At 26.7% G+C, this 18,361-nt stretch overlaps 1 non-coding gene across 1 annotated transcript; it reads left to right on the forward strand.

Moving 5' to 3' along the window:
* Positions 1-648: 648 nt before the first annotated feature.
* Trnae-cuc (transfer RNA glutamic acid (anticodon CUC)) lies at positions 649-720 on the forward strand. Its single transcript has one exon. It is a non-coding gene; the product is annotated as a tRNA-Glu (tRNA).
* Positions 721-18,361: the final 17,641 nt, after the last annotated feature.

Here is an 18,361-nt window from a genome sequence, read left to right on the forward strand (position 1 = left end):
TTATATAGTTTTGGAATGAACTTTTTATAATGTTTATACGTAAACATACTTTTATTGAAAACATATTTTTATACATTTTTATGTAAAATATTTCAAACTAAAACCATTGTATTATAAGCATTATTTTCAATTAGAAAATATCTAAAAGTTTTTTCGATTGTTGTACTCTTTTTAAAACCATATAATTTAAAAAAGTTTAAAACATGACATTAAGTAGTTTTTAGAATGAGTTTTAATTTTTATTAAAAAGTTAGTAAAAAAAATTTTCATATAAGTCAATACACATTTATTTTAAAGAAATAGTACAACAAAATGTTTTAAAATTTCAAAAAATACGCAAGAATAATTGAATATTTTTTTTTTAAGCTTTTAACAATTTTTCACTTAAAATTAAGTAGTTTCTAAACAACTTCATGGTTGCTTTTGTATTAAAGCGTTTTAATTATTTCTATTATTTCTGCTACTAAAAAAATACAAAAGCAAAAGAGAGTTTTAAAATAAAGATTAGTTACATAAAACTGTTACATCGACGACAAGCTACAGACAATGAATGTTATATACTTTTCTCCTAAACACGTTAGCACGCACAATAGATAGATGTTTACTTAAGCGTTAGTATATAAATTGTAAAACTTGCATTCATACTTTTTCCAGGTGGTCTAGTGGTTAGGATTCGTAGCTCTCACCCACGCGGCCCGAGTTCGATTCCCGGTCTGGGAACACTTTTGATTAATAACATTTTTCTCAAATTTATTACCACTTTATAGTCTGTTGAACTTTTTAAAGATTTTAATGGTAAAACTTTTTAGACAATACTAATTAAAAATTTTTAATCAAAATTGTAAACTAAACTTTTGAAATTAAATTTTGTAGTTAGTGGTTTTCGAAACTTTGTTAAATTTATTCAAAGTTAAAAGAATTATAAAAGTTTTCAATTTTAATAACACTTTATGAGTTATCATAATAAATTGTTGGTTGCAATTGTTTTTATTTATATATAAACAAAAAGTGTAAGTTAAAAGGTTAAATTTTAGCCTTTATAAGTAAGTTGTTCGAAATGTTTTGATTCCATTAAAATTATAAATTACAAAACATCAATATAAAGTATTTAGGATCTACTTTAATATATTTTGAACATTTTTACACTATCAATTTAATTCCATTTTTATGACAATTAAACATATTATTTTTTTAATCAGTTTCATAATGAAAAATTTTCGTTATATACACAAAATAAAAATATTTTAAATCGAATATAATTGTAAAAATTAAGTCTTACAAGTTATTCAAATAACTAAAGGTATATCTAAAACGGTATTAATACAAACAATTTTTATTATAAACCGCAGACAGTGTTTTATATATTATTCAAAAATTACTGTTTTTTATTTAATTTTTTATGAAATTAAAGTTAAACCTAATTAAGTACTATTGTACATTAGCTTTGTACCTTTGTTCTAATATTTAAATGCTTATACTGAAGTAGACTAAATAGATTATTCAAAACACGCCATTCAGAGATAATAGTTTAAGTCTGTTATTTCAGCTGTGTTCAATAGCTTTTATTAAACACTCAGTAAATGCTAATTTTTTATATGCATACTAATGTCTTTTCAACTGCCCTTTACAAGACATTAAACTGTATCCGTGGTGTATTACTCGATAAACGAAAGATTTTTCATATCCAGGTTTTTAAACCAAACGTTTTGAGCGGTTTTTTCATTTAATATACAATAATACTATCTTTAACTAGTTTTAATTAAAACATAATCTTAAATTTATCTTAAACTACTAATTTTTTTAATAAACCGAATTAAAATTATGAACTATTAAAGCAGATTGCCCCACACATACTTTGGTACAGTATTCTAAGATTATTAATATACCTAACATATATTGAAACTACACTTTTTACCTTTAACAAAACAACTAGTTTTGGGAAATATGAATAACTGACAAATTTTAATAACAATTTCATGATTAGAATAATGTTTTAAAAAATTAGTTATCTTAGAAATAGAATAGTTTTAAAATCTAACTATGTTTTCATTATTAAGAATATTACAAAACTAAATTTCTATAATATCAAAAATTTTTCAAAAATCTATAAAAATTGATGAGTTTTTTTTAATAAAATTTAAGATTGTATTTTACCAAAGGTTGTTTTACTTTAATATTTATAAAACTTATCTACCTTTTCAGACTAAATCTTTACAAACTGTTCTTAAAAACGGTTACAAAAAAAATAAGACAACTAATTTAACTTTATTAACTTGATATTATACTGAAATTTGATAAAGACCTAATTTTTAGTAATAAACTAAATTTACAGTCACTTTTTTTTTTAATTTCATGTAAACACTCATGCTTGTATAAAATTTGTACGTGAAAAAGAGGACAAGTTCAAAATCAATTTTTGACTATTTTTATTATTAATTTTTTGATAAAATTAACATATTATTAACTTGATTACTAAGAAATTAAATTGCTTTGTAAGCTATGAAAATTTTCAATAGTAATAACTTTATTAAAAACTAAAGTTAAACGGTAACTAAAATATGTTTTGTATGTTTTAATATTAAAAGCTTTATATTTCTAATATTTTCAAACAATTTCATTAGAATATAATTATAAAGTATTTACATAATAAAACAAACTATTTTAAACTATTCGAGAAGTTATTCATTACACTAACTTTAATAGAAATCTCTTTCAAAATTTAGTTTTTAGTTTTTGTTCTAGTAAAAAATATAATTATAATTAATTTTATAGTTTATTTGTAGTAAAGTTTTTTTAAATTAATGACTTAAAACTAAGTTTAACTTTTACTGTTTTAAGTTAGCTGCAAAAAAAAATTATTAGTTTTATTCTTAAACAAAATTTGCATTACTTTAACAGAAAATAATATTACAGCACACTTTTAAATATAATGATAGTCAGTAATCAAACAAATATTACAAACACAGGTAATACCTTTATATTGTGATTAGTTGTTGAAGATAAATTAAAAAAATGTCTGTGGTAAAAAACTAAAATTAATTGGTAAGTAAAATATGTTTTTTATGTTTCAATATTAAGAGCTTTGTATTTTTTAATATTATGAAACAATTTCATTAGAATCTAATTATAAAGTATTTATATAATAAAACAAACTATTTTAAACTATTCGAGTATTTATAATCGTTTATATATTATTTTAAAAGCTGTAGCGAGGGAAAAGGTTTACCAGACTGGGGTATTATTTAATTTGCAGTTCCGCTAATTGTGTTTATACTTTAACTTTGGTGAATTGTTGTATAGGCAATAATATTTCCAGGAAGAAGAGTATTGGATGATACAGGTTTGATATAAATGTAATTCGTACATGTTGTTTAGTTTGGTAAATTACGTTTAGTATATCAATAAATTAAATAAAGAAAAAATAGTTTGATAGTATTTTTATGTTTATATGGAGTATTATATTAACGTTCATACTAGATGAAGACACAATTCATGTTATACGATTTGACTAACCTCCAACTTATGATGAAATAATGACTTCTGATAATCAGTTGGAGTATGAAAATGAATCACAATCTTTATCGAACACAAACAAACAAGAAGTGAAGTTCAGGTCAAATACTAAACTGCCAACATATGAAGAAGCTCTTAATATGATATAGAATAAAATTCTTAAAAAGAGACCTCTCGTGCAAAAGTGACGCTCGTGCAAAATTGAGGCTCGCGCAAAAGTAACATCCATTCAACTTATTAATTGTAAAATATATTCTCAACTTGCAGACACTCTAGTTAAATAAGTAATATAAATTATTTACAACCTTATAAACCTACTTTTGTTAAACAGTAATACAAGTCCAATTAATACTTATAAAACTACTACACTAATTAGCTTAGTCAGTCTAAACATTAGCTTAAGAATTAACCTTAGAATTATTATATAATTATGGCCGAAATAAAAACAGTTTAATTAAGATAAGCAAATAAATTCGTACAAAATGATTATATAAATGTAGTTTATTTACAAAGAAATGAAGCGAAGAGGATTAAAAAACGTTATATTCTCAGCTTAAAAACTTAGATTAATACTAAATTTGAGTTTTTTACATCTAATCGAAAGAAACAAGGATCAAATTAAAACATTTTAAATTAGAGCTCTAAATGAACATAGTAAAATACAAACTTTAAAATTTTTAATTTTTGCATCACATAATGCCTTATTAATATTTTAAAATTAGCTGTTTTTTAAATAGAATAAAAAGTTATTAGCTATACTAAATAGTATTTATAGAAAAATATTACTGAAAATCCGTATTAAAATTAAAATAGCTATAATTGTGTACATTTTTTATATTGAAAGTAAATATGAATTAATTTTACAAAATACTTATTATCCGAAAACGTATTACGAAATAGACAAAGCTAAACAGTTTAAATGAGCTTTTCAACAACATTTGGCCATTTTATTATAGCCATGATGTTTACTATACAACTATAATCATATTTGTTTAAATGTTTAGAACATCGTTTTCCTAGATTCTCATTTTAAAGACGAGGAACTGTGATAGCAGAAAAGCTGGTGAGATGTTTCGTTGGTTCGCTAGGTTTTTCACACCACTCACCCTTTACTGTATCGAAGCAAAACATACTCGATGAACCTTTAAAATAAGTATAAAGTTTGCGTCCAACACTAAAGACTGCAAATGGTCTATTTGAAGTACTGTCGTACAGGCTGAATGATGGTTTAAGAACAGCGAATTTTTTAGAAGTAGAATCATAAACTTCATTGATATAAGTTCCTCCTGCGATGACATACAATTTATTCTTAACTACAACTGACTCATGGAGACATCTTGAATAGTTCATAGTTGGAAATTCTGTCCAAGTGTCGTCTATTGGGTCGTAAGCTTCAACTGTATCTATTGTTTGATAGTTGTCTTCATCGTAATAATTGACAAAGTTAACAAACTCAAGGCCTGTATAGTGCTTGCCACCAGATACGATGATTTTCTCTTCAAAAACGCATGCAGCAGGATTTTCTCTTATTTCGATCATCTTTGATTTGTGCTTCCAAGAGCAACTGTACGTATCAAACTCTATACACAAGTCTCTTTCAGTATGACAGTCATCATAACCTCCGAACAAATAAATTTTATCCATGAAACCGCATACCGCATAACAATAGTAGTCATAGTCATTTATATCTTCTATATTTGCTACTACTTTGCACGTTTTCGCAAGATGGCTGTACATTTCTACTTCTTTTACGATAATTCTATTCGACGAGTTACTATCTGGGACATCATTACCACCAAAAATGTAGACATTTCCTTTGAGATAAACCACTTTAGAGTTATAACGTTTTTTCACTAATGAAGAAACTATTTCTGAACTGTTAAAGTGGTCGGAATTCTTTATTCGCAGTACTTTGTTATCAACAACTTCATCAGCTTTTTCCACACCCCCAAAATACAAAATGTCAAATGAATCGTGACCGCAGCATCTTGCTGTGAAAAACGTGCTCGGTTTATTCCTATAAAAATCAAAGTTGCCTTTCAAAATTTCATTTACGACCGCTAGGGAATCTTTGTTCTTTCTAAAACAGCTCTGTTCAGTTAAAATAGTTTTTAAGGTTTTATCTTCTAACAGTGAAAGACGTATTTCTTGTAGAAGCATTTTTGAAAACTTTCCTCTTTTTATAAAGTTGTATTTAATCCATTTATCAACAGCTTCGTAAACTTCAATCTCAGTTGTAACTAACAAACTTGATCTAGAAATAATTTCTTTAAGAAGATTTACTTCCAATTGCAAAAAGCTGTCTGTCTCTGAAATCATCAAAAAACGACTATCTATGTATATTAAAGCGTCTTTACTCGAAGAACAAAACATCTTTAAAAGAATGAGATACATGCGAAAGTCTTCAGGACCTATTTTATCTTTGAGACATTTGACTAGTTTTTGTTCTTCATTGACGTCTAAAACTAATTTATTTAGCTGAATGGCTTGGACGATGTAAAGCTCTTGTAGTGTAACTTTTCCTGAAAAAAATATTCAAAAAGGTTTGACATTAATTTACAAACCAGTAGTAATAAGACTAGTTTTATAGTATTGGGTAAAGAAAAATTAGTAACATAGGTTTACCTAAACTAACATTTTAAAAAAACAAAATATTTACTTATAAACTGTAAAAATGTAGTTTATCAATTGTTTTTAAACATAACAATTTCACTTATTCTAAACAAACTTGGATAGGAAAAGTCTTTGCTAGCTTTTGAGTATTTAATGGCATTCTCCAATGTTTTCTTCTGTTGCGCTTTTGTGATACATTTCTCAACAAAAGTACAAACTTCAAGTTTATTAGCATTATTGCTTAGGTGTTCAGTTTTCAGAGTATCTTCTAGTTTAATTTTTTTAATACCAGCTGTTATCTTATTTACATCTCTCAATAAGTATGATTTAAGCTTTAAACCTTTTTCACTCATTATCCAAGTAGTGTAAAACTATTAATTAAACCTGTTTAGAATTTATATAAAAAGTAAGATAATAGTAAAGTAAACTAAAGCTTGAAGTAAGATTAAGAACAAATAGTATAACAGTATTACTTGAAATCAATCTAGTCGCTGTAGATGAAATTTCTTTTTAAGATTAAGTAGTTAAAATAATCCTGGTAGATATTTAAAATTGACACAACACTAAAACATGCATATTAAGTCAAAGTTATTTTTAAATGGCGGCTTAAAGTTACAAAACAATACAAAACATTAAAAAGAGTTAAGGAAAAATTTAAAAAACATTAAAAGTTATTTTTAAATATCATATTAAAAGAAATGTGGGTGTCCTACATAACAAAAAAAAGTTTTCAACTACTTTTTAACAAAGTTATTAAAAGGTTTATTTCAGCTGCATATACTTCTACAACCACCTAAAGTAGTTTAGCTTTATTAAATACTAAAAAATAAATTCAAGCAAAACTGTAGTTATTGTTGATAAACTTTGCAAATATATTATCTATTTACTTACACTAGTTTTTATTTGGTAGCATTTGTAATATAACAAAGAGCTTCCGTTCTTAAATGGAGATCTCATTTATGTACATAAATGTTTTAGCTGACTGTAAGTAAAGGACCAGCAAAACTATTATTTATTAAATTATTAAGATTGTAAGAAACCTTAAACTACTTGTATAATGAAATCGAGTCAATAAAGTTAGACTGTATTAACAATGTTTAAAGTGCGACAAAATGTAACAAACTAAACTAAAAAACTGATACAAAATAAAATACTTTGACACAATAACAAAGATTAAAATCAGTCACCATCGTTACGCTAGTACAATGGGAATTACATAACTTTTTTCAAAGTAACAAATAGAAACAATGACTAAAAGTTAACTCATGCGTCAAAACTTAGAAGTAACCAAAGAGCGTAGCTCGAGCTCTTATGGAAATATTTGAGAAAAGAGAAAGAAGGCCACTTCCAACAATTTATCGATACATAGGCATTATAATCTGATGACCTTTATATTGAAATGTAAATTAAAACCATATTCAAAAAAATAATAAACATTGTCTCATTTGTTAAAAAAAAGGGGTTTTAAGAAATATTATTAAAAGTAATTTAATAACTATGATTAAGTATATAATGATAAAAGCTTTTTTTCTGACTCAGCAAACATTAGAGGAAACACCTGAGTGCTTCAGTAAGACTCTATTTAAGTTAGAACTCATTGGATTTTGTAAGCAGTTTGATTCTGTATTCATTAAAACTAGACAAGTTCATTAGAAAAAACAATTGCAATAAGTGCTTGAATAACACTAACTAAAACAATTAAATTAAAATGTTAAGGGTAAAGTTACAAACTGGGAAGTTTCTTTTAATCATTGTGCCAAAAATTTAATACTGGATTATTCTTTCATAACAGAAGAATAAAAAAGAAATAGCAAAATAGCAGAATTTTTTATACTATAAATTTTACATTAAGCATAAGTCTATGTGTTAATAATACTTCAAAAAATCATTTTATAGTCTTCGATAAAAGCTTAATACTAGTATATCAAAAATATATAAGAATTATGTACTGCTACGATTTTACTTTTTAGTTTTAAAACTTTTGGTAGTCAATTGCTGTTAAAAAAATTATTCCTTTTGAATAAATTTCTATATGCATTAATAAAAACAAAAATATCAAGAGTTTATTAGACACTAAGAAAAATAATAAATTTATTTTTGAGATTATAACATTTTTTACTTAGGTAGTTACTTATGAAATTTTAATAAGATAAAAAAAACAAGCTTCATTAAAATATCTATATTTTTTTTAAACAAAATGCTAACAAAAGAAATTACCAGAAAATTACTTTTATGCGTTTTAACTGATTAATTTTAATAAGTTAAAAACTATATTTACTACAACTCAAGAAGAATTGTGTATATACCAGACTAGTTAGGAAGAAATTAAAATGTAGTAAAAAAATCTAGTAACTTTTATCTATTTATGTAATAGTTAAGTAATGTTTATCTTTATTTGTAAAAACAAACCGAATAAATTATGTTTATTTTTGTAAAAAAATTAGTTAGCTTGTAATTTAATTCTTCAAACTTGTCAAAAACATTCAGAAAGTACTTCAAATAACAAAAAGCTATACATAACTCAAAAAGTTATCTTTGATAACACCAATTTTTATTTTTAAAAAGTTTCCGAACAACTAATTCACTAATTCGAACACCTAATAACTATTTTCAGCTCATTAATAAAAATGTTAGTAAGTGTAGTTGGACGGATTGCCGATCCACGCCATCGAATCGGGTATTTTCACTTTCCTGCCTTCCTCCGGCTTCAAAACGGTCGGTTGGCCTCTGAAACGTAGCTGTTGAGCGGTTTTCTGATTTGCATGACTGTGTTGAACTCTGTTGGGGTTTACATGTCTTTGTGGAAGCATATTTGGATTCGGATGTCTCTGTGAAACCATATTTGGGTTTACATGTCTTTGTGAATTATAGTTGGATTTAGATGTCTCTGTAGAACCATTTTGATTTACATGTCTTTTTGGAACCGTATTTGGGTCAGTATAACTTTGTTGAACAATGTTTGGGTTTAAATGTCTTTGTGGAACCATATTTGGGTTAATATAACTTTGTTGAAATATATTTTGGTTTACATGTCTTTGTGGAACCATATTTTGGTATGCATAAGTTTGTAGAATAAAATTTGGGTTTGCAAAGTTTTGGGAAACACATTTGGGTTTGAATGTACTTTTGGAGCTACATTTTGATTCTCATACATTTGTGTATTTACATTATGATTTGAAAAGCTTTGTGGAATCGTATACGGGTCTGCATTTTTTTTGTTTAATAGTATTTTTATTTGCAAAGTTTTGTGTAGCTTTATTTGGGTTCAAATGTCTTTGTAAATCCATATCTTGATTCAAAAAGACTGGCTGGGCAACTTTAAGATTGGAATTTACTTTCAAAGATACATTTGGTTTGACATATCTTTGTGGAGCTGCATTTTGGTTTGCAACTCTTTGTGGTGCTCCGTTAGAATTTGCATAACCAGGTTAAGCTAAGGTGGCTAAAAAGTCGGAACTTGGATAATTCTGCTGAGCTTGATGCATTAGACGAGCATGTGACACCTGGTTGATATTATATGTGCTCTGACTTGCTTGAATGTTGGAAGCTCCGTTTGCAAACTAATGATTCACAGAATTTTGTTCAGGTGAGTATTGTTGATTTTCGCTCGGACTTGCAAAGCCGAGCTGAGTAGATTTTGGTTTGCATTGCTTCGTTGAGAATTCTTGTTAGATTCTGCATAATCACGAGTCAATGTCTTTTGCTCGGGAACGCTTTTTTGAACAATTACCGGGTAAAGAGGTAAATCTTTGTTTTCGTTTTTAGTGTCTTCGTCAACATCTTCTGAATTTTCTGACCGACCTTTACTGTTTTTATGGCTTTCAGTGGCATCTTTGCTGTGATCAGTATTACTAGATTGAGATTCCTTGTGTTGTGGATACGTTGATGCAGATTCATTTTTTTCTTGAATTAAACTTTCATTGTTATTTTGACTTTCCGAAGGTTTTTCCTCACTTTCGCATGTAACTTTAAACAGATCATGCTTGTTTGACAGTTCATTGTTCTTGTGAGCTTTCGATTGATCCGCATTGTTTTCAGCCTTTCCAGGGTGATGGATGTTTGGAGCGATATTGTTTGCAGGTCGGTTACCACGGAACCTATTGAACCTAGCCAGGCGCTTGGACTCTGCAATGCGCTTGGGCACTAAGCAGGAATATCTGAACTGCTGTACAAACAAACGCACAACCCTGTGAGCAATTCAAACCGCCGCAGAACCCGCCGATGACCGCGTCCGACCAGAAAGAAATCTCCAGCTTGGTTTTGTAGCTCGGGACTTCTTCGGCAGGATACTTAATTCCGTCATGCCCATAATCAACCATGGAAGCAGTGCAGTAGTATTCCCCGTGGTTGTGCGCGTTGAAGTGTTTGAACGTCAACAAGCCGTCGGGATCGACTTCAACGCCCAAAAAGTCTCTTCGCTCCTGAGATTGCAGCCTCAGCATGTTATCGTTGAAGAACCAGTCGAGTGTCGGTAGGGGTTCGTACTTGGTGTCGGAAACGTACTGAAGCGTGAACTTTCCGTTTTCCTCTATGCGCCCGGGTATGTACTCTATTGTGGGCTTGGATGGTTGGTAAACGACGCTGAGCTCGTAGCCTCCGTACAGCATGGGTTTGTTGTTGGGAGTGTTGAGTACCTGGCAAGTGTAAATTCCGCCGTCCGATCTGTTTTTGCATATAAAAAACATCAAGTCTAAAACAGTAATTGAGAAGTATAAAGAATATACTTTGATAATTGTTTATACAATTTATTTTTAATTAGTTTAAAATGAAGAAAACGTTATAAGCAATAAATAAAATTTAAATACTTTTTAGAAACAGAATTGTACTATTAACTTAAAGTAAACTAATAAAAAAACAAACCAAAAAAGTCTGATACGCGGTTGTTTGAGGATAAAACCTGTCTGAAAGACTAAAAACAACAATCAGCATTCTTTGTAAGATATTTGAAAAAAAAAAACATAGTGATAAAAATCTACTAATCGAGCCTTATAGAAAAATATAAGAAAAAGAACTCAAAGGAAAAAAAAAAGAAATTAATTTAATTAACTTTAACAAGTTTTATAATTATACACTAATACTATCAATATTGCGCAAAAACAATCAAAATTTAAGTACCCTTTTTCATTTAGCCGAAGTTTTGAAAAATAGTCTAGCCTGCCCTAGTATTTAGTATTCAGTCTAGATAACTTTTTTAAAATTAAAATGTCTTATTTTACTCTTGCGTCAAATCTTATAAAAAAAAGAAGTTTTACATTTCAGAACTCAATTGGCATGACCATAGTATTTTGACAACTTTTGTGCCTATCAAGTATGTTACTATCTAAAACGTGTGGCAACTATTATGATTACACATTACAATCCAGTTTAAATTTATTTTTTGCTTACACAAATATTATTTTTTGATTCGTATGAAAAGTTCAGCTAAAATCAATAAATTAAACAAATTTCTCGTTGCTCGGGTATAAAAAAAATCTCTACGAATCTATCATACAAGCTTGACATGTGCAACAGTTTGAAAAGTTCTATTTTTTTGTTTCACCAAAATTAATCTTTAAACGAAATAGCAAAATGTTCAAAATAACAAGACCTGTGCGGATTTTTTAACACCAGATCGTAAGTGCCCTTCTTCATGCACATTTCAGTCGTGTTCTTGCCTTCTCCTACTTTTCTGCACGGCCCCTCGTGGTCTATCAGCCCTCCAGCTATGAGTTCTCCTATAGAACTCTTTTTAACATCAGATTAAAGAAACCTTTTGTTTTATAAGACAGTGGTTGAGAAGTGTTTATATTACAGTAATTTCAATGCACTATTCTTATTATATTATTCGTAGTTGATGAAAATATATATTATACAGACAATAAGGAACTTGAAGTTTTCAGTCAGAAGTATTTTCATGCTTGAGAAATATCATAAAACACCTTGTACAAAATTTTAGCTTCCATAAATAAAATTTTACATAAGCTGTTTAAAAAAAATATAATATTAATGTAAACTGTATTTAAGAAAATCTTTTGTATGTGACAATTTACACAAAAGTATACAGTTTGAAGTTTAGAACGGTTATAAAAAACCTTCATGGGGTAACTCTTGATTTTATTCAAATTTTCTATATTATTTTCAAAAATTAAGTTTTTATTTAAAAAAATCAAGGATTGTCTCAATGTAAGTTTATTTATTTAGTTGTTTACTAACAAACTTAAAAATACATGCTAAAACAACACTTTATTGAAGATAAAGTAAATCAAAGTTGTAGCTAAAACACCAAGACAATTTTAAAAGTGTGTTTTAAACAAAAAGATTACTTTTAAGCAAAAACCAATACAAAAGTAATGTAATATATACCAGTTGACGAGAGTTTTGCTTTTAATGGCATCACTTTGATACACTAAACACTGCAACGTGGTCTCATCTCCCTCCAACACACTATGAGGTGTTCTTCTCTCCAGTTTACCATCTTTGCTGTACAAAACCCACCAATCGCTTTTGCCGCAACACGCCAGCAAAAGCAGAATGAAAATTTTAAAGGTTTTTGACATTTGTTTATTTAGTCTGTTGTTAAATGTGTTGTTAGGAACTTTAAATGATAAAATAATGGTCTACACTAAATTTGATTACAATGTAATATAATATCTTTATTAAGATTCTCATATTATACACATTGTCTGAATACATTCTAGTACTTCATACAACAAATATTGATCTATTTTTATATATATGTTATATTTAAAATAAACTTAGCATTTAAAAAAACAAGTGTTTAAAAAAAAGAATGTTATAAAAGAAAAGTTCTTAAGCTTAAAATTACAGCCCTTTTATACAAACTAACTTTTATTATATTTTAGTAAGTATTAATAAAAACTAAGTTGATTAGTAACTTTAATGTAATTTATGATAGCTTAAAATTAAACATAATTTATAATCACAAACATTTTGTAATGACTAAAAAACTTAAAAAAATTTATTGTAAGTGTTTAATTTTTTTTTTGTAGTTTAAGTATAAAAAACACTAGATACACCATCCCAGTAAACTAAAACAATAGTTAAGCAATTAACTACAAGCACAAGGTTAAGTTTTGAAAATATTTTCCAATCTTCCAATTTTCCAGTCTTATTTTTATAAACACCCACATGACTAAATTTAAAATAAGATATCGCTTTAACATTATATATCGCTTCTTTATTAGTAAGTTACCTAATTGTTTCTTCGCACTTAAATTCTAATAACTCAAGTCGCCTATATGAGGACAATATTCCTCCTTTTTTGGAAACTATTTTCATATCCTAAAGAAATCTTGTCATAGAATGTACTTAAAATGATGTATTTAATTAAAAAACAAACTAAAACTTTGAATAATTTTTTTTTACATTGTTTTTCTACATTCCATACTTCAATACCTTTTAATTAAAGTTTTTTGTCATTCACTAAGAAAAAATACTTTTACTCTTACAATTGATTTTTGTAAAAAGTTATGAAAACAACAGTGCTTTATTTATGCTGCTACAATTAAAAATTTTACTTAAAATTAAAATTAATTTTATATAAAAAATTACAAGTAATTTAATAAATGAAAATTTAAGTAAGATAATTTTTTCTGTAATTATAAAAGTTGCCATAGGCTTTTGAAAAGTAATCTTTACGTTTCTTGAGTTTCTCACAGGTTTTAATAATGTAAAAGTTTTTGTCCATTTATATTATAAAGCTAAACTTAAAGTAAAACAATTATGTTAAATATTTATGAACATTAAAAATACATATACATGATAGATTGTTCATATGTAATAAAAATTCAAGTATATTACATTGGTAATTGTTGGAAAATCCAGGGTTTATTATTATTTTTAGTGTTGTGAAAACTTATTGCTTTTCCACTATTTCATTTTAAGTTTATCAATTTTCAGGTTTAACAGCTACCCTGTAGGATAATTTTAGTAATTTTAAAATCTAAAGAGATTGAAAATAACTATATTAATTCAAATTTGGAATTTAATTTTCTGCAACACCTTCTGGTTTGAGGCTTATCTGAATGAAATATATTAATTTTTAAAGTGTAAGTCTAATTTTGACTTCTAAATATAATAATAAAAACTTATCAAATTAAGTTTAAAATGTCTGAGTTATCTTGAGTTTTTTAAATCATTAAAAAGTGTTTAAAATAAGTTGGTTATTTAGTTTAAAAAAATAAGAAACTATTTTGGCTAAATCTCATTTGAAATCAAGATAAAAGTAGTCCTGATATTTACAAAGATCTTAAAATTTAACTGACTTGAGTCATCCTTAGTGTTAAAAAAAGTAGAAACTAGCTTGAGTAATCCTTGAGTTCTTTTATCTTTGTTATAACCAGCCTGAGATTTTTAAAATAGTGAAAGTCAAAAACTGAGAGATGTATTGTAAACTTATTAAAAAAATATTTTTTTTTAGTTATAATAATGGGAGAAAAATACCTTGGTAACTAGAATAAAAGACAAAGTTTTTGAGAACAAACTTAAAAAAAACTATACTTTGTTTTGAAGATAGAATTAAAAGTTACTTATTAAATTACAGTATAGTCTTTTTATTGATAACCTGAATTAATCAAATTATAAAAATGGCATTATTTAAGTTTAAACTAATTATAATAGATTTTCAGGGTTGCAACTTTTTGTTTAAAAAAAACAGTTCTAAGTGACCAAAGACTGCCCTGATAGACTTTTAACTGTCATGAGTCAAGCTAAATTTTTATTCTAGTCCTTTAGGTAAAACATTTGCCTCTGGTGTTCACCTTATCAATTGTTGTTCTTAGTAATCTAAAAAATAACTATTTAATTTGAGATAAAGTTGGTTTTTTTTTGAGTTTTTTATGTGAGTAGTGATGTGCAGAAAAAGTGTTTTACTTTTTAAAAATCATTAATAGTTAATAAGTATATTATTATAATTTATTTATTCATTTTTAAAACTTTTTTTATGAATTTTATGCACATTATTTAAAGATAGCTACAAAAACTTTACAAATTTATTTTGTGTTAAGATAACTTATTTAACAACAATCATGTTACTTATTAATAAAACTTACTTACTTTATAGTAATTTACACTTCAAGATGTTTAAGAACTAGTCAACTAAGATATACTATATAACAGTGGCGTCGCGTGGTATTTTTTTCAGGTGGTGCAGAATTTTAAAAAATATCAATTATTTTAATAAAAATATGTTTTTACTGTCAAGTTTGAAAACAACTGAACTTTTGCTACACCTGAAGATAAGCTTTGCTTTTAAGGGCATAGGGGGGATGAAACAATTTGATCTTATTTTATGTAGTTTTTACTAAGCTACAAGATGCTTTTTACAGATTTTAAAAATTCAGTATATGTTTTAAGATATAGCCGGTCAAAGTCAAAGGCAACAAAAGGTTCATAATAGGAGGCACAAACTAAAACAGTGTTTAAAAAAATGTTTTACCCCCCCCCCCCCCCCTTTATGCCCTTAACATCTACTTTAGAATTATTTTACTGAAATTATTTTATACAGTTTTAATTTAACTACAAGTCATCTTTTATCAATAAAAAAAAATCTTAAAATTTTTGAGATATGGTAATTCACAGTCAGAGGTACAAATGAATCCTTATTTTTATAATATAAACTCAGACAACAAATAAATCAAATCACTAAAATCATATCTTTTTTTTATAAGTTGGCCTCAAAATCTTTAGATGTTTCTTTTATAAAACAAAAAAAAATGCTAAATTAGATATTTAAAACACCAAGAAAAAAAAAGTTATAACAAAAGTTTTTTTTTGTATATATAAAAATATATATTGATACTTAAAAATTGAAAACTTCTCTTCAACAAAAGTATAAAGTTTTAAAAAAATTAGGATGAAAAAGTTCAATTAAAAATTGTTTTAAAAATGATGGAGAATATAGGTTTTCAGTAAAATTGTATTTTTTGCTGTTTTGGTTTGCTCCTTGTAAAATAAACCATTGTACTCTCTGGCTTTGACTGGTTGTAACTAAAAGTTTAATTGGAAATTTCAAGTTTATTAAAGAGTAACTATTAGCTTTCTGAAAAAGTTAAAATAAGAACAACATGTAAAAAAGTGCCTATACACCCTCCCCCCTTACTCCTCACTAATTTGCACATTTTTTTTACAAACATTAACATTTTTATTAACTTTTTTTTTTTAATTTTAATGATACTTACTGAAGTTACTTACTGAGGGTAAGGGTTAGGAGTAACAGTGATAGTAAAAATGAAAATGAAGAATTACTGATAAAGGTTATTATTAAAAACAAAAATTAACTAATAAAAATAAGTTAATTAAAAAGAAAAAAATCTACCGACTGAGGGTTAGGGGTAACAGAGATAGTAAAAAAATTATAATAATTAAAAAGATAATAATTAAAAAAAATGAACGATCGCGAATAGGGGTTAGGGGTAACAGTGATAGTAAAATAAAAAGGCTAAATTAAAAAAATAAAATTAATAAAAAAAATTAACCCGTGCAAAAATGCTTCCGTACAATAATGTCTGCTCGTGCAACGTGTCTTCGTAGAAATGTGACCCTTCGTCGAAAAGTGTTTTCTTGCAATTTTATTTCCCTTGTGCAGCAGTGTCTTCGCGCAAAATTGTCTTCGTGCAGTTTTGTAAGCTTATACAAATTTGACAGCTACCCGTTTATACAGTGTAATGACTTCCGCCAGCGATCTACCACCGAGCAATGTTTGACTATTAATATGATATTTTAGATTTTTTACAAACTGTTTTTTTACGTAGTAATAAAAGGTATTTACATCAAAAACTTTCTATTCAGACAACTTCTAAGTGTTAATAAAAGTAGTTTTGAAGAAAAAGTGTTCAAATTTATAGTTAAAACATTTACAACTTTTTTTGATAATAAACAGAACATAAAAGCATTGCTGAGAAATTAGATTGATTTTATTTTGTTTTATATTTATTAACGGCTTCAAAACATATTAAATTGAAAAAAACAAAATTTGAATTTAATTTTCTGATTATTTTTTTATAGCTAATTTTTTTATTTAATTCTATATTTTTCATTAGTTTTTGTGCTGTTTTTTGAATTTTACATTAATTTTAATCAGGCTAACTTAAGAAAAAAAGATCTTGAAATAAAGTATACTTCAAACTTTAAGCTGCTTCTAAAACTACGTAGATTCAAATTAAAATACTTGTTTAAGCTTTCCCTAAAATATATGCCCTATAATTTGTTGTTTTAAAGAAAACTTTTGCATAGTCTTCTATAATGGTATGTAACTTAATTTAAAAGAGATTATTTGTTATAAAAGATAGGAAATAAGATAGTGATCTATTTTTTAATTAATAACTTATGCAAAAAACGGTTCATTTATAACCGTTTTATAATATTTATAACCATTTATAACGGTTCATTCATAACCTTCAAATTAGTTGTATTTTAGTAAAAAAATGAAACACATTAAAATAAACTTATGCCTCATAAGATTACACCATGAGTACATATCTGTTTTTCCGTAAAACTTTTTAAGATTTGTTTTATTTTAGTTTTGTTTTAATTTTAAATACAACTGAAGAGTTTTTGCATCATTTTTCATTCTAATAATTTTCTTCATAGGGTTATTCCTAACGAACTCTGTGAAAACAGATAAGATACAATAATCTTAATAAGCTATTTTGATAATTAAAAATAAAAACGAATGTGCCCTCAAACCGAAGATCGAACCCTAGCCGCGATAGAAAGAACCACGAATGCTAACCATTACGCCACTTTAAAACTAGGAACAATAACTTTTTAAGTTTTTTAAGCCTATACTTGTGTATACTGTAACATGCTCATGCCTAAGTGTTTAAGAGAACATTGCTATGTTATAGTTCTATGCAAAGTAACTTGTTAATTTTTGATTGGTGTGTCTCTTGTCTTCATTAATTTAAGGTTTCTTAGCAGCATTTAATTAAATACACAAAAAACCCGCTGAACTGCTTAAACAAAGGCATTTGGCTATTATGTTAGTTATATTACAACGGAAAAATTTAATATAACATGAAACCTAGTAAATTACTTCCAGTTTCAAATGGTTAAGTTTTTTTTCTTCTAAAAAGAGTAACTAATTTTTTTCTAAGTTGACGAACTATGTAAACAATAATTTTTTAATTATTTTCTTTTAGAAAAACTAACTAAATAAATTTTTCATCGAACAAAACAAATACACTAAAACTTTCGTAAAAAGCAAGTTACGATTTTAATAAAAATTGCTTCAGCT

Source organism: Thalia democratica, chromosome 1, assembly GCF_965202585.1.
Source record: "Thalia democratica chromosome 1, ktThaDemo2.hap1.1, whole genome shotgun sequence".
Taxonomy (NCBI): Eukaryota; Metazoa; Chordata; class Thaliacea; order Salpida; family Salpidae; genus Thalia; species Thalia democratica.